We start from the raw sequence: 12,579 nt of genomic DNA, 5'->3' as shown, positions 1-12,579 counted from the left end.
ATGTTTTCCTGCAAGTCCCATTGAGATGCTTCTCATTTCTCACATTTGCTCCTAAAAAGTGAAACAGTGGGCTTGAGCAAAAGGGGGGGAAATTGATACTCTCCCAGAAAGCCTGAGCAGGTTTTGCAGCCCACAGCCAGAGCTGGGCCCCAGCTCTGTCACAGCAGACTGCCACCAGCAGCCTCAGTGAATGCACCTGTCATCCCGGTGTGGAGGGGTGTTTCTGGCCTATGTCTTCTGATATCCCACGTGCATGTCACCTGCCCATGTTGTATCCTGTGGGCAGGGCTCAGAAATACATGAAAATCGTTCAGCCTCCTCACCCCACAGCATATATTTATCGTGCACCCTTTTTGCTAAGCACCAAGGAAGAGAGATGAATAAGATGTACCAGTCATTTCAGAATTCAGAGTCTCACAGCAGAGACTCAGAATAAGCCAACATTATTTTAATAATGGTCTTTGCTTAAGGAAGGGGTTCAGAGGAGGCACCCAAACACCGTCGGGGCCAGTTTCCCAGAGGAGAAGACATCGTGTCTCCTCTCATAGGAGAGAACGTGAGTTGCACGGTGCCTCTCCTCAGGTACTTAGCACCCCCTTGCAGTCCCCTAACGTAGATCCACTGAGTCAGTGTTCCAGATCCAGCTGATTGCCAGAATTACCTGGAGAACTTGGGGAAAAAATACAGATTTCTTCCCCATACTGTGCACCAAAAAGCAAACTCTCTTAGGGTAGAGCTCAGAAACACAGTTACCTAAGGGAGCTGAAAACGGGTAAAGCAACAGGTCTTACAGACCACTGTCTTAGGGAGGAGATGCCGAGGCAAAGAGAAGTCCCGGGGACAGAATCTATAAAAAGTAGAGCTTCTGCCTCTGAAGGTCCACTCGTGTTCTCCTTATGGTATGTCTGCCTTCCTCTCTGGGCCGGATCAGCGTATCCATTCGATACCCAGCCCCCAACACAGCGCCCAGCATGTAATAGGCAGTCAGTGAATACTTGTTCTGTTGAGTGCATATTCCCTTGCCATCTCTTCCTTCACTAACGTTCTTCCTTGATATTTGCCACCTTGGCTTTGAACCGCAGTCATACGGCGCAAGATGAATAAACGTAGGAAGTGTTTCGAGAGAGTTTGCTCTCTCTTACTATTTGAGAATTGAGTTGGACTTTCCATCATAGTCAGCTGAGCATTGGGGTCTCTTAAGTAAGATTTTACTACCTCCCTTTCCGGTCCAGATCTGATGAAATCTCTGTCAGTTACCCTCACAGGCGTCTTGAGCAATTTCCATTTGGCAGCTATTCCCAAAGAGTCTTCAAATAGTGGGCATTCTTCCTGCCCCTTTGCCCCTCACTTCCATTTGTCTCTCCACCTAGGAGGCAGAAATCCATCCCTGTTGTGTGTGCATCACAGCCTGTCCAGTTGGGCAAGTCGACACTCCCAAGGCTGTCTTGCGGGGCACAGCTCCTCGCTCAGAACTGCCAGCAGCCTTCGCATCTCTGTGCCTGGCCGGGCCAGGGTTGTCTTTCTCCGTGGATGCCGGCCTGAGGAAGAGTACGTGGAGAAGCCGGGAATAGCCGGATGATTCAGTGCATCCGTGAGCCGGGCTGATCAGCTGTGTGTTACTTGGCAGCAGACAGTAAACCAAATCCATTCGGTTTATGTTGGCCAGCTTCAGACTGTGAGCATATTGAAATTCCCGATGGCGTCGAGCAGGGCTGTAATTTCCAGTGGGAGTCGTGAGTGAACACCTCGCCGCCGCCGGGGGCACAGATTCCTTGGACGCTAGGTGCTGGACCTGAGGCAACTATGAATAACAGGAAAGGCAAACGTGTGGGTCCTAGTCTGGTAGGACGTCTGACAGCCCTTCTCAGGAGACATGATTGCTTTTGCTCTTGAGAAAGTGTTGACGTTCCCGGCAGACATCGGGCCCCAGGAGAGCTCTGGCAGACTCTGCACGTGTGGTCAACAGTGGAAAGTCTTAGAGGATCGCTGGGGGTTAAGCGGTACCTTTCCAGAGAAGACCCTGGGAGAGGAGCCGGTTGTGTCCAGCCTTGGTTTGGCTCCTGGTCCCCTGAGAGGTTCAGCCTCCTTCCCGTTGACTCAAGTGGGGGCCCAGGTCAGAGAGAGGACCGAGGCGGAGACAGCGCAGTTGCCAGGGTGGACGCTGCAGTGGGGCCCAGAGCGAGGGGCTCCCCGTGGGCCTGCTGTTCTTTGCCCTCCGAGCCCAGGGGCCTTCCTGCTGCGGTACGGACAGCCCTGCAGGCTGGTCCGGAGGGCACATTCGTTTTCTCAAGGGACAGCAGAAGAGTCGGGTCCTGTTAAATCCTAAAGCCCACTCTACCCCTCTACCACTTTCAGGGAATCAGCATGTGTTGAGGACTGTCATCATGTTGCAACCCACAGACTGTGAAACGTCACAGCCTTGCCCTGTGCTGCAGGGAGCATCAGCTTTCTGCTCTGGGAAGAGCCCAGAAGGAACTCATCCCAGCGTCTTCCGTACTATTTTTACCCACGGCTGAGAGAAGAGTTGGGACTCTCCCTCCTCCCTTCCGCCTGCTCACTACCGCTCTCTCGGGGGCACTGTCTTCTGGCTCTGAGCCCTCCTGTGGTCCCCGCCTCGCTAAGGAGGGATGGGTCAGCCAGGCCGGCTGTAAGAGCCCCTGTCTCTGGATGCTGCCATCTTCCTCCATCTCCCTTACTGCTTCGTGTCTCGGTCAGCTCGGGCTGCTGTGACAAAATACCACATAGACCGGGGGGCTTAAGCAACAGAAATGTATCTCCTCAGATTTCTGGGGGCAGTAAAGTCCAAGATCAAGGTCTGGCAGGGTCGGCTTCTGGTGAGGTGAGGACTGGTCTGCTTTCTCACGGTGTCCTTATGTGGCAGACAGAGAGGGACGCGCATTCTTTCTGGTGTCCCTAATCCCACAACCCCACTGTGAGGGCCTCCCCTCATGACCTAATCACCTCCCCAGAGCCTCACCTCCAAATACCATCACATGGTGATGGTGGGGTGGGGGTTGGTTTAGGGCTTCAACATATGAATTTGGGGTGGAGGACAGACATTATGCCCCACCCACCAAATAATACTTTTCTATCCATCGTTTGAAAATCTGGGTGGGTTGAAGCACCATTATCTATGTTTAATGTGGTCGGTCTTCCACCCCACCTGTAAACATGAAACTTTTAGACTCTTCTCATGAAATACAGGAAACACACCTGAAATGGGATGATTCTTGGTTAAGAGAAGCACTGATGTGTCCTGTAAACCCAGGGCAGAGTCCCACTGCCCACGCTGGGCTGCCAGCCCTGCCTCACCGCTCATCAGCCTTGCACTTCTGCTGCTGAGGTTAGAGACAACCAGACGCGCTGGGATAATGAGAAGAGGATCACGGAAAAGATGGGTCTCCCGCTCTGGTGTTCAGACAACTGAAAGAATTTTCTAAATGAGAATCTTTACACATCTAAAGTCTTTAGTCTTTAGGGAGAAGCATAAGCAACTCTCTGTTGCACTTTTCTTTGGGAATTCATCTTTTCCCGTAATTTATTTTTTTCTATTCAGTAGAATAGCCGTGAGTTTCTACATTCCCAATTCTAGAATACATTTGTCGTGAATGGGAATAGTCTCTTATTTTGTGTTTAATGTTTTTCTTTTGTCAGGAAGGTAATGCAGTCTCACTCAGTCCCTTAGTTTGTGATTTGTGGCTTGAAATCCCAGTTGGAAGGAAGTGACTGACAAGGGAGCCCTGCTTTGTGTGAGGGTTAGAGGTGTGGTCCTGTACAGTAGCCTCAGGCATGGTTGAGAAGATGGAGCCTGAACAGGCTACTCTGTGAGGTGGTGAGCTCCCTGCTTGTGGGAATATTCAATCATTCGGAAGCATCCATTACAGTTACTTGGAATGGATGCTGTAGTCCTGGTTCTTGAATTAGCTGGGAGTTGGGAATAAAATGACCTCTGAGACTCCACCCATTCTAAGATACCACGTTTCCCTGACGCCACATGGCAGAGCTATGCACACGGAAAAGCATGAGCCACAGGAGCTCTGTACAGAGGAAGACCGTTTCCCACAAGCAAAAAGAAAATGGAGTGATTAACTCCTACCTGTACCCTGTCTTAACTTTCAGATTCACTGGCTTCCCCGTGTGACCATCTCATTATACCTATTTTCATCAGCTTACGCAGAATGTGGATCGTTTTTAATTTAATACTTACCTTATAAAAGCAATAAAACAGCAAAAAAGTGGTAAGGGAAAATTATCAAAAAGCTCATTACTTCATCATAACACTTACTGTCTTGAAATGGTCCTTTTCATCTTAATAGGACTTAGTTAATCATAGTGCATAGATGGTATTGTGTCCTTTTATTTGAAACATTCAAGTGGTTTTTTATTTCATGTTGCTACATAGTCTTTGGAATTATAATAATAATAATTGATCATATTATCCTATGAGGTGAATATAACATAATGCATATTATCATCCTGGTTGAACATTTATGTGGTTGTCCGGTTTTTCAACGTTGTAAATAATGCTGCAGCAAATCTTCTTGCCCATTATTTTGAATTATTTCTTAGAATTAGAGATGTTATGTTTGAGAACTAGGTCAAAAGACAGGAGCATTTTTATGGCTTTTGATAGGTAGTTGTCTAATTGCTTCCAAAGACCAAGACTATTTCAGTTTATATTACCCCACTGATTTCACCTCACCTAACCAGCAAGGGATATTTTCATTTCAAAATTGCTTGGTAACTTTTTCTGGTTTACATTTCTTTTAATACAAAGTTGCATATTTTTATTTTTAGGCATGAGGTTCATTGTTTGAAAAACCTCTGTGGTGTCCTTTGCCCATTTGTCGTATGAGATCTTAATATTGTCCTTACCAAGTTTTGTGAAATACATGTGTGACTTGATTTTTCCAAATAACGGTATTAACTTTTTACTGAACATATATTTTCCTAGTTTGCCTTTTTAATTTATACTATGGCTTTTACACACAAACTATCTCATTTTTGTAGTGAAGTAATTGAATAATTTTGTGGTTTCTGTCTGCTGGTTCTAGAATGTCAGCCCTGCTCTAGGAAATATTCAGTTTTATTCCTGATTATTATTGTGATTTTTATCTTTAAAAAAGATATTTGAGTAATCCATCTGAAATTTATTCTGGTGTGAGGTATAGCAAATTGGTCACACGTTCCCTTTTTTAAAAAAATTAACTAAATTCAATACCGTTCATTGAGAAATCTTTCTTTTTTCCACAATCTCCTTTTTACCATATTAAATTTCTATACACCTACACACATATAATAGGATTCTGGGTACCTACTTAATTTCGGTTTGTTCTTGTGCTAGTGCCACAGTTTTAAGTATTATTGTCAAGTATTATTGTTTTAATTCAAGGACTTTTTCCTCCTCTTGACTATTTTAATTCTCATTTAAAAAAAATCATTACCAATTTTATCCTTCAAGATTAATTTTAGATCCATTTTCTCAACTTACAAAAAACCTCTGAATTTTTATCTGTACCCATTTGGCAGTGATAATTTGTTTACTCAGTCCATACATTAATTGGTGGATAATTGATTTCTTTACAATATTGAATCATATAGTGTATCTTTCCTGTCTCAGAAAAGTCGGGAGGCACAACTGCAGCCCAGACACAAGGGAATGGGCACGGATGGCCTGGCCAGGAGGCTGTGACTGCCGAGGTGTGGGGGTGACTGTTCTCGCTGGGTGTTCCCAGGTTGGGCCGTGCACGCCCACCTGCTGACTTGTCTGCCTGAGGGAGTCCAGGTGAGGCACCAGTGATGCGAGTGGAGGGGTCAGGACACCTGGGTTCTAGCCTCATCCACAGAGGTCCCTTCCAGCCCTGAAATCCTCCGCATCTCTGCGTTATGTCAGGGAAGACACCAAGCGCAGGAAGGCAGAGACCCTTCCTAATCCATCCTGCACCCAGCCCAGTGCCTCCCCTCACTCATGTCCCATCCCTGCATGAAGAGGAGGGAAGGAAGGAATGGTATTGCCCCAGTTTATAGAAGAGTTTTGTCCTGGCCCATGTGTTTGGAGCATCCTCTCCCAGCCTTGAGTGTAAACAGAAACCACTAGGGAGTATGTTAAGCTGCGGCTCTGAGTTCACAGGTCTGGGTGGCGGCGATGCCCTTAGTCTGCAGAGCGCACTTTGAGTAGTGAAGTTCTAGAACACCAATCTAGATGAGACTCCTTGGCTGAAAAAGAAGGGAGGGGGTAGCGGGAAGGGGGCCTGGAGTCTTAGTCACAATTTTGCTTTAAAAGTATGGGTTTAGGGACTTCCCTGGTGGCGCAGTGGTTAAGAATCCTCCTGCCAATGCAGGAGACACGGGTTCGAGCCCTGGTCCGGGAAGATCCCACATGCCATGGAGCAACTAAGCCCCTGCGCCACAACTACTGAGCCTGCGCTCTAGAGCCTGTGTGCCACAACTACTGAAGCCCGCGCGCCTAGAGCCCGTGCTCTGCAACAAGAAAAGCCACGGCGATGAAAAGGCTGCGCACCGCAACGAAGAGCAGCCCGCTCTCGCCGCAACTAGAGAAAACCCGCGCGCGGCAATGAAGGCCCAACGCAGCCAAAAATAAATAAATAAACAAATTTATTTTAAAAAAAGAATTGTACGTGTGTAGACAAGAGACTTCGAAACAAAACCGTTCGATACATTATAGGAATGGTGAGGTTGTGGGTGACTTCTACATGTTTGTTGCTTTCAAGTGTTTGCAAAGAATACAAACTCTAAAGAACTCTCAGTGAAGGGAAAACAAAAGCAGTTCTTGGTCCCATGGCCACAGGGGCTGGCTAGGCCACACCACTCATTGTCCCTTCCCTGAGGGACTGCACTTCCTAGGTAAGGTTGCCCTCTGGCTGGGGGTTTTCAAAATGTTTTCCAACAGCCTGCGTGAGTTTGCTCTCGTTTAGAAGCATTTGAGGCTGTACCCACGGCGCAGAGGGTGAAGTGTGACAAGCTGCCCACCTCTGGTGCAGACACTGCCTTTATGGGCTGCAAGAAAATCCCTCGTGCCCCATCAGGGTTAACCCACAGCCTGGCCAGATGACCAGCGATGCCCTCCACCCACTCCCCTCCCCCGAAAGCACGCTCAGGAAAATCTCGGAGTTAAAAGTTTGCCTTTCTTACTGGAAGAATTTTTATTAGGCCAAAGCGTTGACACGTTTGTCATTCCCAGAATCTAACACCCTCCCCGAACTCCCTTCGATTTTTAGTACTTTTTCCCTCCTCATTTCTAAAGGGGGTGAAAAACTGTCTCGAGCAGGCAGAAAGTTTTATCCAAGGTGTTTGGCAGTGACTCCACGTGCTGGGAGAGATTTATGTCTCCGTTCTCTGGCACTGCCTCGTGTGAGCTCACTTAAAACAACCGAATAAATGAGTTCACTTTATCCTGTCAAAATGGAAACGAAGGCGGCATGGTACCCAGCTGGGGTCCTCGGGGACCCTGAGGCAATGTTCCTGTCTCAGTGGCTTGTGCTGAGCTCAGCTGTTTCTATGTCTGTCTGAGATCATTAAAACGGGAGGGCAGGGAGCAGAAAGACCCGTGGAGTTGGTGGTAGGATGGAGACACCACTTGGAGTCTGGAGGCCTCAGCCGAAAGCATGAACCCAGGGGGCTCGTTTAAATGGCTGCCTCTCACCATCTGGTTTGGCCTGAGTTCCCTGAAGGGCGTCCCCCCAGAGAGGTTTCTTCGTGCCGATGGTCAGAAGAATATGGGTTTTCCTGTCTCATTAAGTCATATTTTTTTCTTTCCTGCGGCCCTACTACCACTAAGACCAGGGCCTTGTTACTCTAGAAGATCCAGGATTTTCTGGGCCAGGCCCAGGTCCTTCCCTCTCACATGGGTTGGGGCTCAGGACTCGCCAAGCAGCTGTGTAATTAACCTGAGGCAGCGTGATCAGAGACGTAACAGCTTCCCCAAAGGGAAGGACTGGGGAGCAGAGGGAAGCTGCGTCTGCCCATCCAGGAGAGGATGCCTGACCCTCCAGTATCCCCTAGGCTAGCGCTTATTCCTCCTTCCAGAGTCCTGGGCTGCAGCTGAAGGGAGGGATGGCTTCTGTCTTAGGGTGGGGACCAGGACCGTAATAACCCCTACAGTTTCTCAGCTTTTGAAGATGACAGCACGTCTCCTAGACTGTAAGCAACCTAAGGGCGGGGATTGTGCCTGCCTCCTTAGGAAGAAGGGAGGGAGGGAGGAAGTAAATCGATCCTCACTAGTCCTGGGAAACTCCCAAGGAAACATGCCATTTGATAAATGCAGAAGGTGAGAGGTCATGGTTTCCATCCTGCAGCAGAGCTGGGATTGGACTTCAGGCCAGTCTGAATCCTTGTCCTTTGCCCTTCCCCTTCATCAGTATTGCCCAAACTTCAACCACTCTTTGCCTTCGCCTTCTTTGCCAATCTTCACACTACATAGATGTGTAAATATATCCTTAAATCAATTTATTTTTACTTAAAAATATAACTACTTTGACATGCTGGTTATATTTTCTAACACGCATTAAAGCATGATGAGATAACAATTGTCATCCACGTATCACCTTGCAAGCCGCCCAGAGCCGCTCCCATGATACCAGAGCCGTGGTTCTCAGTGTGGTCCCCAGACTGGCAGCATCAGCATCTCCTGAGAACTTCTTAGAAATCCAGATTCTCAGGCCCTACCACAGACCTCCTGCACCAGAAACTCGGGGGTTGGGGCTCAGCGAGCTCTATTTTTCAAACCCTCCAGGGGATTCTGATGCCTGCTAAAGTTCGGGGACCATTGCACTGGAGTGTTGGACCACTCAGGAGTGTCTTGGTTGAGTCACCTTTGCCCCCCCATCCTGGATCCTCGCGATGTCCCCATGACCACAGAGCATATGAAAATAGTGAGTGAAGCACCACATACATGTTAAATCATTAGTTAGGAAAGACAGGAAGTGTGATGTGAAGGAACATCTGCATCAAGGAAAACACCTTGAAACGTATACGTAAGGATGCAAAGAGCCAATGCTGGCTCACTTCTCGGTGACTCCTTGGGTCAGAATTCAGAAGTGATGGGGAGGACCTAGCAAAGCAGCTAGCTCCTCGTTGCTCAGAGCAGCTCTGTCCAACAGAACTTTCTGCAACAATGGAAGTGTTCAGTATCTGCGTTATGCTGGGAGACAGTTGTCCATGGGTCTTGCATTTCTGCGCATTTGGCAAGCAGAGGCACTGAGTGCCCTTTTTCCTGGACACTTCTCAAGAACCTTTGTAGAGCCAACAGCCTTGGAAAGTAGAGGTAGCGTCTTCCTCCAGAGCAAAGGACAGCATGGTTCCTGCCTGTTATAAAAGATTCAGGTTTTCTAAACTCAGGGTTCTTGTCTAGTATCGTGACCCACTTCATGCACATATAAGCAGGTATCTCTGACCCTCTTCCTGTTGCCCTGTAGGAATTGGAGCTCAGAAAACTAGAGCAAGAAAATGTTGATACTCTGACTACTGATACTGCTATAAATAATAAAGCCCCTTGTCTCAGACCCTGGAGTCATGTCTTCTGCAGCGTTCACGAAACTGGCAGATTAACTTGTTACCTTGCAACTAGGGCAACATGTGAGGTCCCTTGAATTTCTTGACACGTTGTCCAACGCGTGGCTGTTGAGCCCTGGAAATGTGGCTAGTGTGACTAAGAAACTGAAGTTTTAGTTTTAAATTTTTCCCAGTTTCATTAGGCATAATTGACAAATACAATTGTATATATTTAAAGTGTAGAACATGTATACATTGTGAAATGATTGCCACAATCAAGTTAATTAACACATATTTAATTAACTCACAGTTACCTTTTTTCTTTCTTTCTTTTTTGTGATAATTTTCAGGAATTACTCTAGGCAAATGTCAAGTATACAATACAGTATTATTAACTCTAGTCACCATGCTGTACATTAGATCCTCAGAACTTGTTCATCTTATAACTAAAAGTTTGTACACTTTGACCAATGTCTCCCCATTTCCCTCACCCCCGCCCCCTGGCAACCACCATTCTACTCTCTGTTTCTCTGAGTTTGACTTTTTTTTTCTTGTTTAAAAATCCCACATATGCCATACAGAATTTATCTTTCTCTTTCTGTCTTATTTCTCAGCATAGTGCCCTTCAGTTTCATCCATGTGATCACAAATGGCAGAATTTCCTTTTTATGGCTGAATAATATTCCATTGTATACTTATACCACATCTTCTTTATCTTTTTTTTCATCCATTGATGGACACATAGGTTGCTTCCATATCTTGGCTATTGTGAGTGATACTGCAATGAAGATGGGAGTGTAGATACATCTTTGAGATACTGATGTCATTTCCTTTGGAGATATACCCAGATGTGGGATTTTTTTTTAATACATTTATTTATTTATTTTTGGCTGCATTGGGTCTTCGTTGCTGTGTGCAGGCTTTCTCTAGCTGCAGCAAGCGGGGCTACTCTTCGTTGCGGTGTGCGGGCTCAGTAGTTGTGGCTCACAGGCTCAGTAGTTGTGACACACAGGCTTTGTTGCTCCACAGCACGTGGGATCTTCCTGGACCAGGGATCGAACCTGTGTTCCCTGCATTGGCAGGTGGATTCTGAACCACTGTGCTACCAGGGAAGTCTGGGATTTATTTTTAAATAGCCGCATGGGGCTAGGGACTACCATATTGGACCACATAGCTTAGAATGTTCAAGCGTCAACTGTCATGACCAGTGGTCAAGGACGCTGTTGAGGGAGTTTCTATGTTGAGAGTGAGTTGAGACTTAGGTGATCTCTAAGTTATTTTCAGTATTTGAGTTTTGATGATTCTGCAGCTCTAGGAAGAGTGGAATTGTGAAGGGGTACCTTTTCTTTTTTATTACATCCAGAGGGGTTTTGTGGTACAGGTGAGAGATGAGAGGAAAGGGAAACTGGGCTGAGTTTGGAGCTTGGGGATGGGGAGATGCTCCTGCTGTAGGCTATGTCTTTTGGAAGAGGCTTGGAGGCTAGAGAGAGAAGATATGGCCAGAGAAGATGAGCAGACCAGGGGCCCTTAAAGAATTTATCCAGCCCTGCATCCCTTTCTCCCCTCAGCTTGAGAATACCCGCATCTGCCCCAGGCTGGCTGAAGACTCCCTTGGGCTCTTCTCAGCTCCCCAGGCTCCTGCCCCTCTCACCTCCTGGCTCAGAACAATCTCCCCTTTGATTGCTGGCTCAGGCCTTGCTGACAGGTCAGGTCATATGTACCTAATCAGGAGGAGCTGGGGCCTGATGGATGAGAAATGGGGCTTCCCATTTCAATAAAGTTTGTGCAGAATATTGGAAACAGCTGTGGGCCTTGGCGGGCAGTACCAGAGCCTGTGGGGACCTGATGTTTGGAGGAGGAGGGTTGAGATGGGGGAGCACCAGGGCAAAAGTCTAGAGGGTGCTTTGCCACCCAAAGGCTGACAGAGCTAGTGAGCTTAGTTCAACGCCAGCCTGGAATCCTGGACTTTGAGGAGGGTGAGAGCGCTCTGGAACCAGAGGACACAGATCACGGCCAAGCAGATCTGGACTACCCAACAGATATTTATGTACATCCATTGCCATTTATTTCACAAATACCACACAGATTTCTCTGAAAGTTGCTTTTCTCACATAACCTCATGAAAATCCTTCTAATTTATTTGTTCTTAAATTGTGGTAAAATACACATAACATAAAATTTACCATCTTAACCATTTCTAAGTGTACCTTTCAATAGTGTAAAGTATTCACATTGCTGTGCATACGACCTCCAGAACTTTTTCATCTTGTAAAACTGAAACTCTGTACCCCTTAAACAATTGCCCATCCCCGCTTCCACCCCAGCCATGGACAGCCACCATCCTTTCTGTTTCTATGAGTGTGACTACTGTAGAGGTATCTAAAGTGGAATCATACAGCATTTGTCTTTGTGTAAATTATTCTTTTGTATAGCTGCATAACATTATAGTATATGGATATATGTGTATCACTCAACCATTACTAGTATGGTGGGAAAACCCACCACAAAAAATGCTATAAGGAATTTTTTGTATGCATAACCTTGCATACTGGAGTTTGCCGGGGTTTTTTTTCCCCATAGGATAAATTGCCAGACATGACATGACTGGGTCAAAGAGATGCATATTTTTAATTTTTATATATGTGACCAGATCCCTTTCTCAAAAATCCGTGGTAATTCACATACCTGCCAGCTGTGATTAAGAGTGTTTTCTCTCCCACGTCTTCCCCAGCCCTTCCCCTTCCCCTTCCTCATTCTTTTTGTTATTCCAATAGATGAAAAGTGATGTCACGCTTTTAAAATTTGCATCTTTTCGACTATTAGTGACGTTGAGCATCTTTCCATAAATGTACTGACATTTGTTTTGTCCATTTTCGACTAGGTCATTTCTCTTTCTTATTGTGTGTAGGAACTCTTTGTATATTATAGATGTTAACTCTTTATCGGTGGTAATTGAAATATTTTCTCCAGTCTATAATTTGTCTTTTGACTTTGTATATGTTATCTTTTATCCTTCTAAAATTTAAACATTAAAAATTTTCCTCTATAGCTTCTGGACTTTCTGCTTTA

This window comes from Monodon monoceros, unplaced genomic scaffold (genome assembly GCF_005190385.1).
Source record: "Monodon monoceros isolate NGI ecotype Baffin Bay Population unplaced genomic scaffold, NGI_Narwhal_1 Super_Scaffold_7, whole genome shotgun sequence".
In the NCBI taxonomy this organism is placed as follows: Eukaryota; Metazoa; Chordata; class Mammalia; order Artiodactyla; family Monodontidae; genus Monodon; species Monodon monoceros.
Note: the sequence above shows the minus strand (reverse complement) of the source record.